The sequence below is a fragment of the Rhinopithecus roxellana genome, chromosome 4, assembly GCF_007565055.1.
Source record: "Rhinopithecus roxellana isolate Shanxi Qingling chromosome 4, ASM756505v1, whole genome shotgun sequence".
Taxonomy (NCBI): Eukaryota; Metazoa; Chordata; class Mammalia; order Primates; family Cercopithecidae; genus Rhinopithecus; species Rhinopithecus roxellana.
Window position 1 is genome coordinate 21,854,293 of NC_044552.1, and position 19,462 is coordinate 21,873,754.

The 19,462-nt window shown below is 42.4% G+C and overlaps 1 non-coding gene across 1 annotated transcript; it reads right to left on the reverse strand.

The window, feature by feature from the left end:
• TRNAA-UGC lies at positions 1-72 on the reverse strand. The gene has a single exon. It is a non-coding gene; the product is annotated as a tRNA-Ala (tRNA).
• Between the last annotated feature and the right edge of the window lie 19,390 nt (positions 73-19,462).

Here is a 19,462-nt window from a genome sequence, read left to right on the forward strand (position 1 = left end):
TGGAGACGCCGGGGATCGAACCCGGGACCTCGTGCGTGCAAAGCACGCGCTCTACCACTGAGCTACATCCCCCAAATCCTGGGACTCTCTTCTCCCTTTGTTAACTCATATAGCTCTTAACAACATAGAGTAGCGCTGCACAATTCCGTCGGCTTTTTCAATTTATATTCATAGAAAATCAAGTCTGTTCAACAAATTATTATTAATACTATACATAACTTCCCTGTGTTTTCCCTAAATTTCATTTACCACAAAGAGTTTATAAGTGTCGATTTATGTTAAGTTTGTTCCCTTTTTCTAGTAAGGTAGCTTCTGGAGGGCAGAGGCTCATTGCGCTCACTGGAGGGGACCGTTGAGTATTTCCCGGAACCGTTTATTAGCTCAGTTTTGGACATAAGTCCTTTTACTCTTCAGCAATAAAAACATGGCCCTTTCTCCCAGCTCTCGGGCGGTTGCTTTTAACCTGCAGATCGCAGTTTCAGCGGACTAACACTCCTCGCAGACCGTGCCTCGCCTCTGCCTTCTTAGGATTCAGCTTGGGGTGGTCCGTTGACTTCTCCGGTGAGCTTAGCGTTTTTGGCCGCATCACATCGCCAACCTGTGCCTCGCCCTGCCTCTCATCCCCGTTTTCTTTCTTGCCCGCGTAAGTGTGGCGGACAGGGATCCTATTCCCTGTCTTCCATCCCGCCCCTTCCTCCTCGTCGCGGACTCCTTGTCCTCGCAAGTTCACCTCCCCGTGGAGGACCTCCTCTCTCTGTCATTGGAACAAGCCTTGCTCGGTCGTCAGTGTGGATGTCCCCGGGTCCCCTGGAGCACTCGAAATCTCCCCAAAAATACCAGAGCAGCGGTGGGTGCCCTGCCCCTTCCTGTTGTACCCCTCTGGCCGCTAGAAAACCAATTTGAACAAAAAGGCAAAAGCTAAGATGAAACCCTTTGAATCAAGTAAAAGAGGCCCGCAAATAAATAAATATAAATCTCTAGAAATAAGCAAAGAGAGCCGAACTGGAGGATAAAATCTTTGGCTCTTTGCTTATTTCTCCCGCCGCGCTTCTCTGCATCCCAGATTAACTCTCTTCCACCCACCACCTGCCGCTCCTCGCGGCCGCAAGTGGTTCCTTAACAGACCGCAGCGGGTGGCGGAGAGATCTGGGTGACCTGACTCGGGCGTCCATACACCAGCCTGGGCTGCGGGACACGCTGGTAACCAACAGGCCCATGCAGGTTTAGCCCTGCGTGTTTAGTGAAAGTTGCCTAGCACCTCGAGTCGTCCCTGATTCTCCCGCTGCCTGCAAAGGGCTGGTCTCTCCTCGGGGGGATGGGGAGTAGGGACAGCAGCCGTCGCGGCACCGCAAGCCAACATGCAAATGCGTTAACTCTGTCTGCCCCAGCTCGGTGTCGGGGTGTGCTTCTGATGGCTAGGAGCCCTGAGCAATATCCGTGGCAGCGGCCAGACCGCAGCTGCCTCTTCCTCTTCGTCCCAATTCCACCCTTCCCGCTTCCTGACGTCGAGGAAAATGTATCCCAGAAACCCCAAAAGAGGAGGAACGCCCCAGGGTTGGGAGACCTTTCCCTCCGCGGCTGTGCGGTCGCTCTTCTCTAGCGGTAGGAAGAGGATCTGCGGCCGCAGTTTGCCTTGGGGGCCACAGTTATCTCTTCCAATGGAGCCACCGCTTCCCTCCTTGCTTCTCTCCCGCCTCGGTCCCGGATCACCAGCCTGGTCCTTGGAACATCTTGCCAGCGGGTGCAGTCGGCGCCGGGACTCTAAGGGGGCACGTGCTCGAGGTCACTCGGCTCTGATATGGGGTAGTGGTTGGGCCTGGGAGGCGTTGCGAACGTTGTTTGGGATAAGCTTAGTTGAAATTTTGGCATCCGAGCGCAAGACACCTCCTCCCCGCCAAAGGGGCAGGAATCTTCTGGAACCCAGAGGCAGAGGCCTCCCCTCCCGCGTGCGTTTACACTGGCGCTGAATGTTCTCCCGGCTTCTTTCGCTTTGTGGCTGGGGCTCCTTTGATGCTGGGTCAACTGTCAGACACGTGTGTCCTTTCCTCTTCTCCCTGCTAGCAAGTCTGACTGATTTATCCTTTTGGATCACAGGTTTGTCTCCAAGATGAAACCTGCACGATTGGGAACACCTGGCGCGGACAATGAAAATGCGAATGGTTCCCGGACTCTCTTGCTCCTCTCCTACTCGGATAGCCCTATCGATTTCCGAGCTAAAATGGCTCGACATGTGTGAATGGGGGATTCAAGAGGTTTTGTTTTGCTTTGTTTTACCCCCAGAGGAAATCAGCTTAGATATAACACGATGCTAACAACCCCGTTGGCTTGTACCGGCCTCATCCAAGATCTTGGGAAGGCTCCCAAGCAATGTGTTCATGTGTTCAGCTGTATACATCTGCAAAATTTGTGACAGCAAAATTTTAACCATAATCAAGGTTCGATTCCAGAAGCTTATACACGGGCTGCCACATCCAATAAAGGCGGCAGGAGTGCAAATGACCTACTCCCCACCCGGACACCAGGGAGTGAGGGGAGAATCACAAGTGGAAACTTTGTTGGCCTTGTAATTGGAGGGAAGCACACTTTAAATCCTTCAACTAAGATCCACTGGAGGGCAAGCCGGGTGCTAGCAGTCAGTAATACAGCCTTAATACCGCCTTAAAACCATACATGAAAGTTGCCGGAGCTAAAGAAGGTAGTAGTTGGATCTTGGGAGGTGTTCTTCAAAGCAGGCCTCAGTGGCCTGGATACAGCAGCTACAGAGTAGCTCTTGATTCTTCCTTATTGATTTGCTAACTGAGGGCATGATTAAGAGAAGCAGACCTTAGTGTTCCTAGAATGCTCCTAGACTGATGTTCTTGGGCTAGGGTAAGACAGATCAGAACAAACCTCAAGAACATTTTCAGTAATGAAGCGTGGAAGACAAAGAACCAAAGAACATCAGACTCCCCCTTCTTAGCACCAAAAGTGGAAATTGACTGGTGCACTGAGGCCTTATTCTCCTAGCCCTTTCTGAGAAGGCTGTCTTTGGTTTCCAGTAAGAGAAGACCAAAGGGCACCACCAGGAGGGAAGCCTGCAGCTTTGTTGGACACAAGACCCTGACATTGAAAAAATGGATGTGCTGTTACCTCTTTCTCCAATCTATGTGTGGTAATATCTCGCCATTTTTAGTGGTGGAGTAGTTTTTCTGATGAATTCTGATAAGGAACAAGACTAGTACATGATAACAATTACATGACCGTCGTTGACCCCCAAATGGTCAATTCTTAATTTCCAAATTCTTAGTGGATCAGCATCCCTCCTACCCCCAAGACTGAGCACTGCCAGGTCTAAATGCCCATCAACATGTGTACTGCCTTGACTCACCTGGGAGTTGCTTACCTTTAGGCCTTTGAATTCCATTCAAGGTGGGGATCTGGGATTGCAATGGTCCCCCACATATAAGGAATTCCTTGCAAGTTGGGCCAGGGCATCATAAACTTAATGATTTAGACCACGCCCTTTGTGCCATGGCTACTAGTGATTGGATGGTTGGGTGAAGTCTTGCACTGGACAGTTCAGCTTAGAGCCTGGAAGGAGCGAGAGAACCATGGTAGAAAGTGTGTTAAGAGCAAGGAGAAAAAAATGTATAGAGTCTGCGGTTAGTGGCACTTCATATGTATTTATGAAACTAAACTGACTTTAGTCTAAGAAATGTTTTCCCAGAATTAAGCAAGCCTAAATCCCCTCAGCTAATTTTGTTGTTGTTTTGTTGTTTTTGAGACAGAGTCTCGCTCTGTCACCCAGGCTGGAGTGCAGTGGTGCAATCTCAGCTCACTGCAACCTCCATCTTCCAGGTTCAAGCGATTCTCCTGCCTCAGCCTCTGGAGTACCTAGGACTGCAAGCACCCACCACCACACCTGGGTAATTTTTGTATTTTCAGTACAGACGGAGTTTCACCATGTTGGCCAGGCTGATCTCAAACTCCTGACCTCAAATGATCCACCCACCTGGGCCTCCCAAAGTGCTGGGATTATAGGCATGAGCTACCACACCCAGCCCCCTCAGTTAATATTTTGAGAGAGACTTTGGTAAAGATTAGAGAACAAATCTTCCTTCCTGCCTCCCTTCCTCCTTTCATCCCTTTCTCTCTTCCTTCAATGTGACTTGGTATAGAGCATATGGTTCGCAAGCATAAGGTCTTAGGTCCAATCCCTGGTATGTTTGCATTGCAGGGCAAATACCTGTAGATCTGCTTTATGTCGCTTTTTGCTTTTTGAAAAAAACAGTTTTGTTTATTTTAGGAAATGAACACATTTGGGAGGTTTTGGGGGGGTTGGGTTGTTTAATTGTTTGATTGTTTTTTCCCCAGCTGAAACAGGACAGCTCAATTTCTTAATGATTAAAGGGAAGATCAGGGTGTAAACAACCAGAGTCTTCAGCAGCACTCTGTTGTCTCCAGGAACTGGTTGTCTCCCTCCGGGTTCCTGCAGCCTCTCTGACAACCAAACTGAATGGATTGGAGGTTTTGGGGCAGAGGGGCTTAAGCCCCTGTCCTGCTGCACCTGCACTGGGCTGACCCAGATAACTACATGTTCAGGAAGAATGAGTTCCTGTCATCTTGCACTTATCTCTCCACCTGGCCGAGTCTGGTGGGTTCCATTCCTAGTTAATCTTGCTTGTGAAAACCATTGCAGTTTTGAATTGTGGGTCTGTGTCTTCACACTAATCCCTAGCTCTCAAACTGCCTGTGTGTGGAATTTTTTTCAACTTCTATTCTTCCTTTTTCAAAATATCTGCACCCTTCCTTGTTCTCCCCCTTATTCACTACTACAAGGAAAGTTTTAAAGAGACCAGTTGTGGCAAATGGGACCACATAAAAGGCACTCCAAAGGGCAATGTCCCACAAAAATTCTCTCACTAGCAGGAATTTGAGATATCAAGGGAAATTCAACCAACACAAGTACATTTTTAGGTTTTTGGCTTCACATATTAAAATCTGCCATTTTGGGCCAGGGATGGTGGCTCATGCCTGTAATCCCAGCACTTTGGGAGGCCAAGACAGGCAGATCACAAGGTCAGGAGTTCAAGACCAGCCTGACTAATATGGTGATAGCCTGTCTCTACTAAAAATACAAAAATTAGCCGGGCATGGTGGCACGCGCCTGTAATCCCAGCTACTAGGAGCTGAGGCAGGTCAATTGCTTGAACCCAGGAGGTGGAGGTTGCAGTGAGCCAGGATCATGCCACTGCACTCCAGCCTGGGCAACAGAGCGAGACTCTGTCTCAAAAAAAAAAAAAAAAAAAAATCTGCCATTTTAGACAACTGTGATGCATTCTAGGTCTGAAAGGTCTTAGCTTCCTTGTTTTTGTTTTGTTGTTGTTGTTTGTTTGACTTCGGTTTTTTAGACTTTATTTGTTTGGAACAGTTTTAGGCTCACAACAAAATTGAGAGGAAGCCACAGAGAAATCTCATATAATCCCTGTCCACACACATGCATAGCTCCCCTCTCATCAACATCCCCAATACAGTAATACATTTGTTAAAACTGATTACCTAAATTGACACATCAGTATTACTCAAAGTCCATAGTTTACAATAGGGTTTACTCTTGGTGTTGTACATTTTATGGGCTTGGATAAATATATAATGACATACATCCACCATTATAGTATACAGAGTATTTTTGCTGAGCTAAAAATCCTTTGTGCTCCACCAATTAATCAGTTCCTCCCTCTCCCTCTAACCCTTGGCAACTTCTGATCTTTTACTATCTCTATAGCTTTGCCTTTTCCAGAATACCATATATTTGGAATCATACAGTATGTAACTTTTTCAAATTGGCTTCTTTCACCTAATAATAGAGTATATGTTTCCTCCATGTCTTTTCATGGCTTGATAACTCATTTCTTTTTTTAGCACTGAATGATATTCCATGGTCTGGATGTGCCACAGTTTGTTTATTCACCTAGAGAAGGAAATCTTGGTTGTTTCCAAGTTTGGGCAATTACGAATGAAGCTGCTATAGACATATATGTGTAAGTTTTTATGTGTACATATGTTTTCAGCTTCTCTGGTTAGATACTAAGGAATATAATTGCTGACTTGTATGGTAAATGTATATTTAATTTTGTAAGAAACTGCTAAAGTCTTCCAAAGACGTCATACCATTTTGTATTTCCATCAACAATGAATTCGAGTTCCTATTTTTTGACATCCTCAACAGTATTTGGTATTGTCAGGGTTCTGGATTTTGGTCATTCTAATAGGTGTGTGTGTTGTCTCTTGTTTTAATTTGCACTTATCTGTTGGGATATGATGTGGAGCATCTTTTCACAGGCTTAGTTGCTACTTGTTTTGGGTTTGTTTCTTTTCAGTCTTTCTTTTGGAAATTTCTACTGCTATATCCTTAAGTTCAAAGCTTCTTTCTTCAGCCATATGAAGTGTACTAATAAGCCCATCAACATCATTCATCATTTCTGTTACAGCATTTTATTTTTATCTCTAGCATTTCTTTTTGGTTGTTTCTTAGAATTTCCATCTCTTTGCTTACATTACCCATCTGTTCTTGCATGCTGTCTAATTTATCCATTAGAGTCCTTAGCATATTAATCATAGTTGTTTTGAATTCCCCATCTGGTAATCCCAAGATCCCTGCCCATGTCTGTTTCTGAGGCTTGTTTTCCGTCTTCAAGCTGTTGTTTTTTTGTTTTGTTTTTTTTTGTTTGTTTTTTGTTTTTGCCTTTTAGTTTGCCTTGTAACTTTTTTCTTGATAGCTCGACATGATACACTGGGTTAAAGGAACTGCTACAAATAGATCTTCAGTAATGTGAGGGCAAGATGCAGGGCGACAGGAAGATTTCTGCAGTCCTCCAATTAGGCCTGTCTTTTAGTAAGCCTGTGTGTCTGCACTGTGAATCATACAAGTGTTGCTTAGTTGTTTTTCTCTTCCCTTAAGGGGATAGGATGGCTGGAGTGGACTGGAGTTAAATATTTCTCTTCCATGACATGGAAGGTTAGAGCTGTCTGGGTTGGGTATTTTCCTCCCCTCAGAGCTGATAAAACCTCAGCAGGTTAGGCTCTGATTAACCAGTTTCTCCTGAGGGCAGAACTTATTAAGACAAACAGGTGCTATTCAAAATAGTCCCTTTTCCTCTCCCCATGTGGAAGCACAAGGGGATTTTTCTCTAATATTTACCGTGAGAATCTGGTCAAGTTCCTGTAAGTAAAACACACAAAAGCATGGGGGCCTTGCTGTGACTGGGTCCCCCTGGAGTTTTTAACTCTCAGACTTGTGTACACCTAGCCTCCAGCAATTCATTGATTAGAATTCAGGTTTTCTTACCCAGGCAATGGTTCCCACAGATGTTTCTGCCCCAGTGTGCTGTGATTTTTGGTGTCTGTCTGTCTCTCCAATTTGGCAGGGGGGGGGGGGCACCAGTTTCCTCTGTGACCTATCTTCTTTTATGAATCTGAAAAGAGTTATTGATTTTTCACTTCCTTCAGCTTTTCAATTGTTGTTAGAGCAAAGTGGCAACATCCAAGCTACTTACATGCAGAACCCCAAACTGGAAATCCAAACTGTTTTTACTCAGTTTTATTTTCCTCTCTTCTCTCTCTTTTTTTTTTTAATCTCAATGAATTGTACCTCTATTATATGTACTGTTGTTTCAAAAAAAAACATGGATGGGCACAGTGGCTCACACCTGTAGCCCTATCACTTTGGGAGACGGAGATGGGCGGATTGCCTGAACTCAGGAGTTCGAGACTAGCCTGGCCAACATGGTGAAACCTCGTCTCCTTACCCGATGTGGTGGCACGTGCCAGCTACTCGGGAGGCTGAGGCAGGAGAATCACTTGAACCCGGAAGGCAGAGGTTGCAGTGAACTGAGACCCTGCCACTGCACTCCAGCCTGAGTGACAGAACTCCATCTCAAAACAAAAAAACAAAAAAACATGAAACAAAATGTATTTTGAAGTACAAAGTGCTAAAGGGCTATGGGGCAATATTGATATTTGTATACATTCAGAAATGTGGCTAAAAGGAGAAATCTGACAGCCCCTGAAAATTTCAGCATAACACAAATTGACTTGTTTTCAAATAGATTTGGTGATTTTTTTTTTAATGCAGGTTTTAATTTCAGCCTTCTATTATCACATACATCTTTTTAAGATTTTCAGTTCTAGGCCGGGCGTGGTGGCTCACGCCTGTAATCCCAGCACTTTGGGAGGCCGAGGCAGGGGATCACTTGAGGTCAGGAGTTCCAGACAAGCCTGACCAACATGGTGAAACCCCCTCTCTACTAAAAATACAAAAATTAGCCAGGCGCGGTGGTGGGCACCTGTAATCCCGGCTACTCGGGAGACTGAGACAGGAGAATTGCTTGAACCTGGGAGGTGGAGGGTTCAGTGAGCCAAGATCGTGCCACTGCACTCCAGCCTAGGTGACAGAGCAAGACTCCATCTCGAGGGGAAAAAAAAAAGAAAGATTTACAGTTCTAGTCATAACAAGCTTTGTGTAACACTCATTGGATTAGGCAAAGATTGTGTCAGTCATTTTGCAAATGTGTTAATCTTCAAAAATAGGCTACAAAAGTACAAAACTATGAAAACAAAATATAGATTATGTACATGTGGCTCAGCTGTGAACAGAAAAAAAGGTCAATAGTGTACCGTTTCCTGATACAAAGCACTTCATTGCAATGCCAGCAGGCTGATCTCAAATGAGGTCTCCCTTGTAACACAAGAGCTAAGATATATTAGTCTGTTCTCATACTGAAACAAAGAACTACCTGAGACTGAGTAATTTATGAAGAAAAAAGGTTTAAATTGACTCACAGTTCCACATGCTTAAAAGGAAGCACGACTGGGAAGCCTCAGGAAACTTACAATCATAGCAGAAGGTGAAGGGGAAGCAAGCACATCTTACCAGACGGACCAGGTAAGAGGGGTGGGGGAGGTGCTACACACATTTAAACGATCAGATCTCCAGATCTGATATCACTATCAGGAGAACAGGAAGGTGGAAACTGCACCCATGATCCAATCACTTCCCACCAGGACCCTGCTCCAATTCCACGTGAGATTTGGGCTGGGACACAGATCCAAACCATATCACAAGACTTCTGTCAAGGACACCTTGTATTGCATAATTAAAATAAAAATAGGATTATTTTACGATTTTATCCTTGCTCTATGGAGAAGAGCAGAGCCAGAAAAATTAACAGTGAAAATTTATTTTTTAAACAGTTTCTTAGTTAAATATTTTGTGGTTGCCAAACCCATGTACTACTGCATAAACTCAGCCATGGTCAACACATTAAAGAAACAAAAGTTTAAACTCTCTAGGAAGCCAGCGGGTGGACATCCTCTCTAAAGCCCAAATTGCATGTGCACTGAGACAAACGTTGCTACTTCAAAACAACCAACACGGGGAAAATAACTGAGGTCCAGAAACAAATTCTCTCTCTCCTGACTCCTCTTCTCCTCTCAGAATGGTGGATAGATTCTTTAATGTTCAAAGGCTTTCAAATATAAACAGAAATATCTGCTACTGTTTGGCTAATACACAAGTAATTTTAAAAATAGTCACATACTATTTTCACAATATATTAAAAATCACTTTTATTTCCCTCACAAGTTTAAATGTTTTAATACACATACATAAAAATTCAGGTCTAATATGTCAAATTATTTTATTTTTAAATGTTAGAAACACCTTAGTACTGTGTTAATGTTAGAAAATGAAACAGCAGGCCGGGCGCGGGGGCTCACACCTGTAATCCCAGCTCTTTGGGAGGCCGAGGTGGGTGGATCACCTGAGGTCAGAAGTTCAAGACCAGCCTGGTCCATCCACATGGTGAAACCTCATCTCTACTAAATATACAAAAATTAGCCGGACGTGGTGGCAGTCGCCTGTAATCCCAGCTACTCCGGAGGCTGAGGCAGGAGAATTGCTTGAACCCGGGAGGCGAAGGTTGTAGTGAGTCAACATCACGCCATTGCACTCCAGCCTGGGCAACAAGAGCAAAAACTTCATCTCAAAAAAAAAAAAAAAAAGCAAGAAAGAAAATGAAATAGCAATGTTGTATTCATCACTACCTTACATCAGCGGTTCTCAAACTTAAGCATGTACCAGAATCACCCTCAGGGCTTACTAAAACACAGATTATTGAGCCCTACTTCCACAGTCCCTGACTCATACGTCTGGAGTAGGCCCAGAGAATTTGTATTTTTAGTAAGATCCTAGGTGATGCCGATGCTGTTGTTCTGAGGACCACACTTTGAGATCTATTGCCTGACCCTGAATTCTGCTTCTCACATTTTGTAACCCAGGTTTATATTTGAATATTCACATTTCTCTTATGCTTTTTATTCAACAAGATACAGATTTACTCATCCAACCTACTGAGTGGGATTTTTCTTTTTAGACTAGGTGGAGGGTTGGTCTGTGGATAATTCCAAGACCAAAACCTAAGACTGGGTATGCCCTACAAGATGAATCTATCCCAGTACTTTACCCCGCCGAACTGGCTTCTGATTACTGTTAGACTTTGTATAACACATCAGGAAATTTCCCAGTAGTTTGCTGTAACCATCTATGGTTCTACTTTTTTTATTCTGCCCTTTTCAAATGACTGGATCTGAATGACTTATATACATAGTCCAGCTCGGATAAAAGCCAGTTTTGCAACCACTTGTTCTGTGTTGGGCCTGGTGAGTTTCCAATTACTCTAACGGACTTAGTGACATTCATTTAAATCTTTCTCACACTCATGACCTGCAAAATTCACACAATTCTTGCACAAGAAACTATTTAAAACTTATTTTGGGGGAAAAAAATTGATCGAATACAGTATATTTTAAGAAACTTTGTTAGTGGAGTATTCTTGCTGGGGATGTAGCTCAGTCATAGAGCGCATGATTTACATGCGTGAGGTCCCGGGTTCGATCCACTAGGTGCTGAGGTTTTTAATGTTGATTCTTGTATGTGCTGCTGAGCAAATATTTTGCTCACTATTATTGCCAAGGTCTCTCGGGCTCTGGTGCTGTAACTCCTTTTCTGGAAAGTGGGAGGGGTAAGAAAGGAGGTTAGGCAGAAAAAAGGATTGGTTTGTTTCCACCTCTGCCCTTTGTTTTTTCAACAGCTCTTTGATCTTTTCACAGTACTTCTAGGTTTCCAGGCTAAAACCAAGTATTTTATTTCTCATTCCTTCTATTTTACAAGTGATCATATTTAAAGTCATCTGTTGTATAGAAAGTACATACTGGGTCCGCCGCGGTGGCTCACGCCTGTAATCCCAGCACTTTGGGAGGCCGAGGGGGGCGGATCACCAGGTCAGGAGATTGAAATCATCCTGGCTAACACGATGAAACCCCGTCTCTACTAAAAATATAAAAAATTAGCGGGGCAGGGTGGCTGGTGGGCGCCTGTAGTCCCAGGTACTCGGGAGGCTGAGGCAGGAGAATGGCGAGAGGCGGAGCTTGCAGTGAGCTGAGATCGCGCCACTGCATTCCAGTCTGGGCGACAGAGCGAGACTCCGTCTCAAAAAGAAAAAAAAAAAAGAAAGAAAGAAAGTACATTACTGGTAAAGTGAGTAAAAGTATGGCTAATTTCTTTCTTTTTTTTCTTTTTCTTTTTTTTGAGACAGAGTTTTGCTCTGTCGCCCAGGCTGGAGGGCAGTGGTGCGATCTCGGCTCACTGCAACCTCCACCTCCCTGGTTCAAGGAATTCCCCTGCCTCACCCTCCCAAGTAGCTGGGATTACAGGCGCATGCCACCACGCCCGGCTAATTTTTTTGTATTTTTAGTAAGGACAGGGTATCACCATGGTGGCCAGACTGGTCTCGAACTCTACACCTCAGGCAATCTGCCCGCCTTGGTCTCCCAAATTGCTGGGATTACAGGAGTGAGCCACCCGTGCCCGGCCAGTATGACTAATTTCTAAGTGGGTGGCTGTGTGCAACTATGAAGGTGACCAGGAGAAATTGTAGGCAAAGAAGGGTCTTTAGCTAACAAGCGAGAGCTGTTAGAAATGTTTGTGAAGAGGGGGAAGGTCAACAGCTTTTGTTAGTTGCTCCTTAGTTCTTTTTGTAAACTAGAAAAAAAAAAAAAAAACTGCTGTTATCAATTAACATCAATAAGCACAGGTCAAGAAATGGTGTTCTTTAAAATAATATGATGAGAAAATTTGCTCCTGGAAATTATATCAGTAAGAATGGAACAATCCATTATTACCTAGATTATCTGAGCCGTGTGGCTCTGATGAATTTGACTTTGACATTCACTTTGACTACAATCTTGATGTAAAACCTCAGATTCAATTTCCAACCAAGTCCAGAATTTCATTAAGGGTCTTCAGGCACATCTGTCAATATTTATCTTAACTCTGTAGTTTCAAGAAAGCAGGTTCTGAGTCTGCTTCTCAGCCCAACCCTGATGCAAACTGTTTTACTTATAGTCCTGCTTTACTTTGATGCTATCAAAATGCTGCTTCGTTTAAATTGAATTAAACCAAACTAAAGGCCACCCTCTCCCAAATCCTATAATAATTCTGGCTTTTACTTTGTTTGGTGAAAGTCTGCACTTCTATTTACATTTCTCCCTTGCCTCAGCAAGCATTAAATTAACTTTTTTAAGTGTTAGGATCGAACAATTGAGATTTATTTAGTATTTTGAATATAGAAGCTAAATATGAATATTGTGAGGTTTAGAGGCTAAGAAACAGAAGCTGGTTTTTCTGACAAAAATAAATTAAAGTTTTTGAAGTTAGTATGGGGAAGGCCTTCTTAAGACACATAAAAACTTCATGAATAAAAATATTAATTCATTTGCCTAGGTCAAATTTAATATAATCTTTTGACAAACTGAAAAACCAGGAATAAACTGTAAAGACATTTTCAGCATATATAAAAATAAAAATGTTATTAAAAATAAATAAGGAGCATCCACAGATCAATTTCAAAAAAAAAAATTAGAAAGTGAGTAAAGTTTTTTTTGTTTTGTTTTTTAGTTTTTTTGAGACAGAGTTTCGCTCTTGTTGCCCAAGGTGGAGCGCAATGGCGTGATCTCAGCTCACTGCAACCTCTGCCTCCAGGGTTCAAGCAATTCTCCTGCCTCAGCCTCCCAAGTAGCTGGGATTACAGGTGTGCGACACCACGCCCAGCTAAATTTTTTGTATTTTAAGCAGAGATGGGGTTTCACCATGTTGGCCAGGCTGCTCTCGAACTCCTGACCTCAGGTGACCCATCCACCTCAGTCTCCCAGAATGCTGGGATTACAGTTGTGAGTCACTGCATGCAGCCGTTTTTTAAAATTTAACCAAAAAGGTGGATGAAGGCAGAACTTGTGTAAGGCAACTCTGATTGTTGAATACATTAACCCATAGGAAGTACATAATTGTGTACATGACAGGTAGTGTTTTAATAAAAAGTAAACTGCAAGTGCCATTTATTTTGACTTAAAATATTTTGAACAAGAAAACAACATATTTTGTCTGAAACGCGTTAGCTGATGGCACTTGATCTGAATTCACTCAGATAAATTATAGTATCTTGTATAGATTTATACTTCAACTTAAAGGAGGAAAGAAAAGAAGGAAAGACAGAAGGAAATAAATAAGGGAGGGAAGGAAGAAAGGTAGCATAGAAGGAAGCAAGGAAGGAAAGAGAGGAAAGAAGACAAATATGTTTCAAACTTCTGAGGCAGAAGAGTTGTTCTTTTTCTCTAAGCTCTATCAGAGTTCTACTCTGCAATGTCAGTTATATAATCACAATGTTTTACTCTGTATTTTCCACTATGAAACCCCAAATGAAATTTTTCTCAGTCATTGAGGCCTTCTTTTTTTTTTTTTTTTTTTTTTTTGCCCAGGTTGGAATGCAGTAGCACAGTCTTGGCTCACTGCAACCTCCGCCTCCCTTGTTCAAGGGATTCTCCTGCCTCAGCCTTCCGAGTAGCTGGGATTACAGGTGCGGGCAACCATGCCCGTCTAATTTTTGTATTTTCAGTAGAGACAGGGTTTCACCATGTTGGTCAAAGCTGGTCTAGAACTCCTGATTTTGTGATCCACCCGCCTCGGCCTCCCAAACTGCTGGAATTACAGACGTGAGCCCTGGCGCCTGGCCTCTCATTGAGACTGTCTTAAGTCAGGCTTAATATGAATCATAATTTCATTATCCAGTTTGCTAATAATATTTTATTTGGATTACTGGAAGTCATTTCTGAAGAAGGAAGGACGGAAGAGGGGAAGGAATGGTCAATGAATAAATAAAATAGTAAGTGGATGAACAAATAAACAAACTTGTTTCAGGAAAATTTCATACTTGTGGCTGGGGGCAATGGCTCATGCCTGTAATCCCAGCACTTTGGGAGGCCAAGATGGGTGGATCACCTGAGGTCAGGAGTTAGAGACCATCCTGGCCAACATGGTGAAACCCCATCTCTACTAAAATACAACATCCTGGCCAACATGGTGAAACCCCATCTCTACTAAAAATACAAAAATTAGCTGGGCATGGTGGCGGGTACCTGTAATCCCAGCAACTCAGGAGGCTGAGGCAGGAGAATCACTTGAACCCTGGAGGCAGAGGTTGCAGTGAGCCGAGATCGCCCCTCTGCACTCCAGCCTGGGCAGACTCTGTCTCAAAAAAAGAAAAAAAAAAGAAAATTTCATGCTTGCTTAAGCCTTATTATGGTCTGAAATCTCCATAAAATTCATATATGGAATCATAACCACCAATAACTCAGAAGGTGACTCTATTTCAAGGTAAGATCTTTAAAAAGGTAATTCAGTTAAAATGAGGTCATTAGGGCATGCCCTTATGCAATATGACTGATGTCATTATAAAAAGGGAAGATTAGGAGAAACACACATGAAGGCAAAAACACCAAGGAGAAAGCCAACTGCAAGTCAAGGAGAGAAGCCTTAGAAGAAATTCACTCTGATGACACTTTAATCTCAGATTTCTAGCCTTCAGAATTATGAGAAAATAAATTTCTGTTGTTTAAGCCACGCAGTCTGTGGTACTTCGTTATGACAGCCCTAATAAACTAATAGAATCCGAAATGCAATCCAGGAAACAACTTTTGAAAAAAACAGTCCAGGCGCGGTGGCTCAATCCTGTAATCCCAGCCCTTTGGGAGGCCGAGACGGGCGGATCACGAGGTCAGGAGATCGAGACCATCCTGGCTAACACGGTGAAGCCCCATCTCTACTAAAAATACAAAAAACTAGCTGGGCGAGGTGGCGGCGCCTGTAGTCCCAGCTACTCGGGAGGCTGAGGCAGGAGAATGGCGTGAACCCGGGAGGCGGAGCTTGCAGTGAGCTGAGATCCGGCCACTGCACTCCAGCCTGGGTGACAGAGTGAGACTCTGTCTCAAAAAAAAAAAAAAAAAAGAAAAGAAAAAAACAGATGTTACTGTTGCAAAAAGCAGTTCATTAATTTTGTTTTCTATTCTCTTCACAACCCAGGGAAAACAGAAGTTTGCCTTTGTCACTTATTTATTCAGCAACCATTCCCACTTTCCTTTGGTTGACATTCTGTATTGGGAGAACTGGAAGCTAACAGAAAGTCCATTTTCTGGACTCCTTTGCAGCTAAGAATCTTGATGCAAATGAGATTTGACTGAGATTAGATATACTTCTCTGAGATTTAGCAGGCAGAATATCATCATGCTGATTTTGTCTATTTTTTGCTAGCAAGCAAGATCATGAAGTTATGCTTTCTCAGCACAGTGTTAACGGGTCTGGTCTCTAGCCTTTAGAATTAGAGAGAGTAGTGGCAGAGGCGGTGGCCATAGTACATGTTCCAATGTTCAGTCACCAGCTTCATGAGTTTGAGAAGTTATTATAAAGGAAGCAATCTCCTAGCTCTCATGTTGTGTTACTTGGATTATGGTTGCAATGTTCTGAGTCTCAAAAAGTTTATTGCCAGCTTCCCTTATAGATTAGTTCTATAGATATTTTCTGAAATCATAGTCGAAGGTCTAATCTAAAGCCTGTTTCTCAACCTTGTGAGATAATTTTGTAGTAATCCAACTTCCTGTTTTTAACTCCTTTTGTTTGAAATACTTAGAATGCTCCCTGTTTCCTACACTGAACTTTTAATTATTTTGCAGATTAAGAAATATCAAAATAAGTAATAGTAATGGATTGTAGGAACCCATGAGTCCATATAAATAAACAAGTAAATGTCAAAAGAGAAGGGGGGCGAGGCACAGTGGCTCACACCTGCAATCCCAGCACATAGAGAGGCAGAGGTAGGAGGTTCATTTGAGTCCAGAAGTTGGAGACCAGCCTGGGCAACATGGCAAGACCCCTCTACAAAAAAATCTATATATTAGCACTGCAGCCTGGGTGACAGATCAAGACTCTGTGAAAAAAAAAAAAAAAAAAAAAAAAAAAGCTGGAGGGTTGGTGGAGGCTGGGAGGGGAAGGAAATGTTTTTCTTCCTATAGCAGAAAGATAATTTGTAAATGTAGAATAAATGATGGATTTAGAAGATCGTCATTTGGCAACCATCATACTTCTAACTGATTGAGGCCAGGATCATCAATGGGTGCTAAATTAAGTTGATAAAAGTTGAATGATAACAGGATATTTACATAGTCTAAAAGTCAGGATACTTATTAATGACAATGGAGAAACCTGGCAAACACTGTCATAACCAGATGACCAAAATTAATACCACTGGTAATGGGACAACTGCCATTAAATATCTCCTGATAAAATGCACTGAAAAGGGAATAATGTCATTTCTCTGGTATTGCTACTCAAAATACATAACCAAAATCCAATCATGAGGAAATAGCAGACTAACCCAAATAGAGGAAAATTTTACAAAATAACTGGCCTGTACTCTTTTAAGAATACCAATGTTATAAAAGAGAAAGAAAGGCTACAGAACATGGCAATTCAACATATGCTCAAAGATTTTCTTTTGCTAAAAAGGACATTATAGGGACAATTAGCATAGTCTGAATAAGGCCCATATATTAGACAATAGTATTGTATCAATGTTAATTTCTGATTTTGATCATTGTACTGTGATTATGTAAGAGGGTGTTTTCCTGTTAGGAAACATACATTGAAGTATTTAGGGGTAAAGGATCATTATGTCTACAACTTATTATTTTTTATTTATATTTATTTATTATTATTTTTTGAGACAGAGTCTCACTCTGTTACCCAGGCTGGAGTGCAGTGGTGCTATCTTGGCTCACTGCAACCTCTGCCTCCGGGGTTCAAGCGATTCTTCTGCCTCAGCCTGCTGAGTAGCTGGGACTACAGGCACGTGCCACCACACCCGACTAATTTTTGTATTTTTAGTAGAGATGGGGTTCCTCCATGTTGACCAAGCTGGTCTCGAACTCCTGACCTCATGATCCACCCACCTCGGCCTCCCAAAGTGCTGGGATTACAGGCATGAGCCACCATGTCCAGCAACTTATTCTTAAATGGCAAATGGTTTACTATGTGTGCGTGTGTGTGTGTGTGTATACATATATATAGGAACTTTTAGCTCATATGTATATCTCATATGTATAAAATACATATGTAGCCGGGTGCGGTGGCTCACACCTGTAATCCCAGCACTTTGGGAGGCCGAGGCGGGTGGATCACAAGGTCAGGAGATCGAGACCATCCTGGCTAACACAGTGAAACCCCGTCTCTACTAAACAAAATATAAAAAAAAATTAGCCAGGTTTGGTGGCGCGCGCCTGTAGTCCCAGCTACTCGGGAAGCTGAGGCAGGAGAATGGCATGAACCCGGGAGGCGGAGCTTGCAGTGAGCTGAGATCATGCCACTGCACTCCAGCCTGGATGACAGAGCGAGACTCCATCTCAAAAAAAAAAAAAAAAAAAACATATGTATACATATATACATATGAGATATACATGTGAGATATGAGATAAAAGTATATATATGTATCTATATGTATACACATATGAGATATACATATGAGATAAGGTCCATATTTGGGAAGATTGAGTGAAGGATGCAACTTTTCTGTAACAATGAAATTATTTTAAAAGTAAAAATTAAAAGAAAAAGAAAAGAATGAGACAGACCTTAGGAGAGTCAAGTTACTTAGCAAAGGTCCACATTTGGTAGTGAGGGATCCAGGACATGCATACAGACTTTGTCATTGAGAGCTCCATGCTCCTTTCATTCCTGTGCACAGTCAGTCACTTTATTGCCAGCCTTTTCTCTGCATTTATATGTGAATAGATTTTTCTTTGGTGTGACTTGATCCACTGAACGAGCATTGCTTTCACTAGAAGGAGGAAAGCATCTTTGGATTGAGTTGAGAGCCACTTCACTTTTCAATCTGTGGTCCAGTACATAAACTTAGAAGTTGTTTGCTGAGTTTGTGCAGAGACTAACTCAGCTCTTTGCTGAGTGTGAGGCGACTGCAAAGCTCTTTTAAGACTCCTTAGATAATTCACCTTGGGGATCAAAAGACCTTAGAGGACTTAACTCCAACCTCTCTTATTTTGGCAGCTAGGAACTTTATATAAGAAACAGAATAGAAAGCTAAACTTTCCAGAGAACCCCCAGTAAGCACAACTAAATTCTCATTAAAACATCAGTGAATTCATCACCATTAAGTAAAGAGAAAGAGGTTAGCATTATTTCTTATTAAAATTAAATTAAACAAAGGCATTGATGTACTTGTCTGCTGAGGTTTTACTCTTAAAACATCTGGAAAAGGAGTCATTTGTGAGCAATAACTCCCTTGAGGTTGCAGATATAGGCTTTTTCTCAATTTGGGGGGTTTTCCCCCTAAAACTTGCTGCCAATTCCTTTTAATTATTTCTTACATTTATACTTTCTCCACTTCTGATTATGTTACTGGTTATCTGCTTTTCTAGTTAATTTTAAATTTATTTTCCAAAAAGAACACAGTAAATAGGAGAATACATCTTAAACTTTATATTTTTTTCTTCACTCATAATTTTTGAAATGTGTTTATGTTCAATTACACATGGATTTTGGTTGCTCTTAAAATAAAATTAAAACTCCTTGGCATGGCCTCTAAAATTCTGACACAGTTTGGTCCTATCCTCCTGCATCCCATCTCTCAGGCTGCTTGCCCATGGCCTTCCCACTGTACTCATACCAGCTTTTTTCCAGTCCAATGCACTTTGTCTAACTTCCTCTGCCTGGGTTTCCCTGTGCTCTGTCTGCCTTTCCTATACTGTCCTCTTTCTTTGCAACTGAAGACTCTCCTCTTATCTCCCTGATGAAACAACATCTCACCCGTATGTTCTAAATCACAGTCATTCTTTTTCTGTAGCACTTCTCATAGCCATAATGTTATGTTTGTCATTATATAAATAACTTATATTCACTCACCCATCCCCAAATAAGCTCTTATCTCCTTTGGGATAGAGACCAGGCCTGTTCAGCTTACCTTCCCACACCTTAGTGTGAGTAGGCATAGAATTAATAATTTTGGGCCGGGTGCCGTGGCACACG